A 5874-nucleotide genomic window follows, 5' to 3' on the forward strand; every position below is an offset into this window, starting at 1 on the left:
AGTTTTCACGGCAGACTTTTTTACAGGGTGGTTTGCCATTGCCTTCCCCCAGTCATCTACACTTTCCCCCCATCAAGCTGGTACTCATTTTACTGACCTCGGGAGGATGGAAGGCTGAGTCAACCTCAAGCCGGCTACCTGAACCCAGCTTCCGCTGGAATCAAACTCAGCTCGTGAGCAGAGGTTAGGACTGCAGTACTGCAGCTTTACCACTCTGCGCCACGGGGCTTTAAGGCTAGTTAAATTTTCAGCAGCTAGGTATGGATTAAGCCAGATTTGCATTATTCCGACTAACTTGTACACCTTTGTATGGCACGCTATGCCACTAGTGCAGCATAATCAAGGATTATGCTAGCATCCCTAAAACTTCCAGAGAAGAAAATAATTCAATGCCCATTTGAGCATGCCCATTTGCTCAATAGCAACACAGACATCACCTATATTTAAAATTGGATTCAAACCAGTCAACTGGATGGCATGTTAATTCCTATATTTGAAGAGGTTAAAAAAGAATCAAATAGTCTGCTTCTGTTGATAGTTATGTAACCATTACATGTTTTTTAAAAAGGTAAAGTGCCAGTTGTTTCCAACTCTGGGGTGACGTTGCAGCACGACATTTTCACAGCAAACTTTTTATGGGCTACAGACACACAAATCCCCAGCATTTTCAGTCATCAAAAGTGTGGCTTTATTCATCCCTAGAGAGTTTAATTCTCTATTTTCTGAAAGGAGAATCTGATGGGATTAATGTGGCGGGGGAGGGGGAAAGTACTACAGGAAACACCAGCATAAGGGGCTGTATTTCAGATTTTATTTTTGGTTTATAAAAACATCCAGGATTTATGTGTGTAAAGTAATGCAGCTCTCAGCTCAAACCTAGCCCTAAACTCATAGAAACAAAGTCCTGGGATTTCACAGTCCATGCAATGATAAAACTGTGGGTCTCCATTTTCATGCAACACTATGTTTGAATCTTCTGATGATATTCAGGTAACCATTTTCAACACAAGGGCTTTTGAAGATGATGATATTGGATTTATATCCCACCCTCCACTCCGAAGAGTCTCAGAGCGGCTCACAATCTCCTTTACCTTCCTCCCCCACAACAAACACCCTGTGAGGTGGGTGGGGCTGGAGAGGGCTCTCACAGCAGCTGCCCTTTCAAGGACAACCTCTGCCAGAGCTATGGCTGACCCAAGGCCATGCTAGCAGGTGCAAGTGGAGGAGTGGGGAATCAAACCCGATCCTCTCAGATAAGAGTCCGCTCACTTAACTACTACACCAAACTGGCTCTCCAACACCAAAGTGGAAAATGAAGTTTTAGGGTTGCCAATCCCATTGGGGACAAGGGATCCCCCGGTTTGGAGGTCCTCCCCCTACTTCAAAGTCATCAGAAAGCGGGGGTGGGGGGGAGTGTCTTCTGGCTAATCCATTATTCCTTATGGAGACCGATTCCCATAGAATATAATGGAGAATTGATCTGTGGGTATCTGTGGGGCTGTTTTTTGAGGTAGAGGCACAAAATTTTCAGCATAATATCCAGTGCCTCTCCTCAAAACACCCCCCCACACACCAGTTTCAAAAAGATTGGACCAGGAGGTCCAATTTGATGAGCCCCAAAAGAAGGTGCCCCTATTGTTCACTATTCCAAATGGAGGGAAGGCATTTAAAAGGTGCATGGTCCCTTTAAAATGTGATGGCTGGAACGCCTTTTAGTTATTTATTTATATTTATTTCTGTACATTTATATCCCACTCCTCCCAAAACAGCTTGGAGCGGCTTTGGAGTTCAATTGTGCTTGTCACATTCTTGGTCCTGGCCCCACCCCCAAAGTCCCCAGATATTTCTTGAATTGGACCTGGCAACCCTAAGTCAACTCCTGGGATAGTCTTGAAAATTAGTTCAAGAACATATCTGTGTCAAAATCAAAAGCTTTTTGTGGGTTTTGAAGTTTCCACGTATCATAAAATCCTTAGATTTTAAACCATCTGGAAACTTGAAAAGGGTTAAAAATTACTACAGCAGTTTGTTTATAGAGTGAAAGAGAGACAATGTTCTACCTTCTGGGCTAACATCCTTTATCCACTGGATTGCTGTGAGATGCCTATCCGATCTGTATTTTCACAACTGCATCGTATGTTGCTAATCCACACAATAAAAGAGTTGGGGCGGGGGGGGAGGGAGATTTAGTAACCTGTTGTCTGACATATGGGGCAAAATGAGGTAGATGAATAGACTTGTACAGAGTTTTTTGGGAGCTGGCACAATTCTTTTTAAAGGCTACAGTGAACAGGTAGTTCCCTGGGCCGAAGGACGCCTGACCTTTTTTGGCCTTGGCCCCAGCCTGGTGAAATCAGCTCCCCACAGAGATACAGGCCCTTACTGATTTGTTACCTTTTCATAGGGCCTGTAAAATGGAGCTATTCTGCCAGGCCTTTGGTTGAGGCAGTTGGCATCCTATCCCATTGGCTGGTCTTCTTTGCTGCAATACCATCTTATTGCTATACCATCATCCATTGTATTTTTAGATCATCAGTACACTGAATTGTAGAATGTGCACTGAATTCAGTACACTGAACTGAAACTGCCATCTATGGTCTATAACTTACCTGTTGTTTTATTGTACTGCCTCATATTATTTTGACTTTAATTGCAAGTTTTAATTGTTGTTTTATCTATTTTGTCAGCCCATTTCGGAAAGGGGCAGAATATAAATTAACTAAATAAATAAACTCCAAACTGCTCAAGAGTTAGGCACACAAACATCTATACCTCACCTGTAGCCAAAAATACATAACAAATGCATTAAAACCGAACTGAAAAACTATGGCATTTCTCTGGTAAGGTCATTCTTATTAAGTGCAACATAGGAGACTAGCATGGTGGAGAGGCAACAGGTTGTGCCATGCGGAACCCTAGCATAGGGGTCAGTCTAATGTTCTTAACTTGGCTTCAAGTGTGTATTTGATACTTGAAAGAGAAATCTCACCAGGCAGTGAATAGTTGCCAGATGCTGAGTTTAACAGATCCGCCTTGGGTTACCAACTTAATCCAGATCAAACGGAGGTGCTACTGGTGTGTGTGTGTGGGGGGAGGGAGGTCTGATCTGGGTAATGTGTTATTCCCTGTTCTGGATGGGGTTCCACTCCCCTTCCCCTCCAAAGGAACAAATTCAAGGCTTGGGAGTACTCCTGTTGGATAAATAAATGGCAGTGGTGGCCAGGGTTACCTTTCACCAGCTTCAGTCGGTGAGCCAGCTACGGCACTTCCTCGGCACAAAAGAACTTGCCACTTTGACATGCCCTGGTAAAATCTAGATCACACTACTGCAATGTGATCTGTGTGGGATGGACAGTATGCTGCAGCAAGCATTGATTAGAATCAGATGTAGAGACCATATCACTCCAGTTTTGTTCCACCTATACTAGCTACCAGTTTGCTTCCAGATGCAAGTCAAGGTGGTGATATTGACCTTTAAAGCCCAGCACAGCCCGGGACCAACATACTTTAAGGACTGCCTTCTCCCATATGAACCTACTCACTCACTTTGATTATCCCCAGAGGCCCTCACTTTGGTTGCCCCCACCATCTGAGGCTCCAGGGGTGGCAATCTTGAGAAAATCTTGCCACCAAAACTTTGGAACTCCTTTCCCAAGGAGATTCATCTGTCTATTGATGTCTTTTGCCAGCAGGTGAAGACCTAATTGTTTCATCTGGCATATCCCCAATAACAGTATTGGACCTCATAGAATCATAGAGGTGGGACCTTCAGGGTTATCTAGTACAACATTCACAAATACTTCCCCCACACACAACCATTCCCAGTGACCCCTGCTCTATGCCCAGAAGATGGCAAAAACCTCCAGGATCTCTTGCTAAAATGCCATCAGCATTTCTTTAGGTGTGTTAACGGGCAAAAGAACTAAGCACTGATGCAACCTTTCCTACCCTCCTCATGATCTGCCTAATTCACAGAACCAGCATTGCTATCAGATGGCCATCTAGCCAGTTTAAAAACTTCCAAAGGAGAGTGCACCACCTTCCACTGAGGAACTGCTCTATCAGGAATTCTTCCTAATGTTTATCCCTTTTGAATTAATTTCAACCCATTGGTTCTGGGGCAACAGGAAACAATTCTGCATCATCCTCTATATGACAGTACTTGAAGATGATATCACCGCTCAGTTATCTCCTCTCCAGGCTAAACATACCCAGCTCCTTCAGCCTTTCCTCATAGGACTTGGTCTCCGGACCCCTTACCATCTTTGTTGCCCTCCTCTGGACATGTTCCAGTTTGTCCATATCCTTTTTAAATTGTGGTGCCCAAAACTGAACACAATACTCTAGGTGAGGTCTAAGCAGAGCAAAGTGATACCATCACATCATGTGATCTGAATACCATACTTCTGTTGATACGGTCCAAAAGCATTTGCCTTTTTAGCTACTGCATCACGCTGCTGACTCATGTTCAGTATACGGTCCACTAAGAATCCTAGATCCTTTTTGCATAAACTACTGCCAAGACAAGTCTCCCCCATCCTATAATTATGCGTTGGATTTTTCCTACCTAAATGCAGAACTTTACATTTATCCCTATTCAAATTAATTTTATTTTAGCCATTTCCCAGCCTATCAAGATCGTCCTGTATCATCTATTGTATTTGCAACCCCTCCCAATTTAGTATCATCTGCAAATTTAATAAGCATCCCCTCTATGCCTTCACCCAAATCCAGGATCCTTCTACTGCTGTGTGTTTGTCTTAAATATAGTTAAAATAATGAACTTCTATTAAAGTCAAACGTTTTAATGTTCACTGCCTTCTGCACCCTGACTGAGTGGAAAGGCAGCATTAAAATATTTTAAATAAAAATAGACCTCCAAGTGGGACTGGAAGTTTTCCTGGAATTACAGCTGTTCTGCAGACTAGAGACGAGTTTCCTTACAGGAAACAGCCACTTCAGAAGGTAGATTACGGTATATCCATAAGCGCCCTCCCCAGTAACCAGGAATTTCCCAAACTGGAGTTGGCAATGCTACATGCATCTCTGTTCTGAATTCCAAGGAGGGTGAGCACAGATTCTTCTCATCTCACTTGTTACAAAGGAAAGGATTACCAATCATTATTTGGTAACTTCCCTTGTCAAATGCATCAATGGCAGATGCTGGTTCAGTGTGGAATAGGCAGAGGAAAGGTCCCATTGCTGCTGGGAACTTAGGACTTGTTATGTATTGCACAGCATAGGATCAGGGTAAGACACCTACACCCAACCCTATGACAAAATTCCAGTGAACAGATACTTACATGTTCACTACAGTCTGTCAAAACTTGAAAGATAAGTAGTAGTATTCCTCCCAAAATATAATAATTCCACAGTACTGCATTCATATGAGAACACAAGGAGCTGGTCCTCTATGTTAGAAGAGAAGCAGAACAAGAAATTCTGTAATAGAAGAATCAAGGAATAATACTGCAGCACAACAAATTAGAAAAAAGACATCTGTTTCAAAAAAGGTAGTGTTTTGATATGCATTGGGCCAATCATCCCAAGGGGTATTAATGAACAGGTATTTTCCATTAAAGTAGGTCTTATTTCACAGGATTCCTCATTATGAAGGTCACACGAGGGACTTAAGACTCTAAGCAGAAAAGCAGCACTCTTGGAGACTTCCAGCTAGTTCTGAGCTCAGAACAAGGGAGATTTCTGTTGTTCGGAACATTCAGGATATTAAAAACCTTTGTAATCTTCAGTCGCTGTGACTGTTATATGCATAACAGATGTACAGATTTCTTCATGCATAGCGTGCTTAGTATAAAAATATACCAGATCCCTCCACCCCCCTCAATACAGCAGACCCATTCATCTGTCCAGAGG

Source organism: Heteronotia binoei, chromosome 13, assembly GCF_032191835.1.
Source record: "Heteronotia binoei isolate CCM8104 ecotype False Entrance Well chromosome 13, APGP_CSIRO_Hbin_v1, whole genome shotgun sequence".
Classification (NCBI taxonomy): Eukaryota; Metazoa; Chordata; class Lepidosauria; order Squamata; family Gekkonidae; genus Heteronotia; species Heteronotia binoei.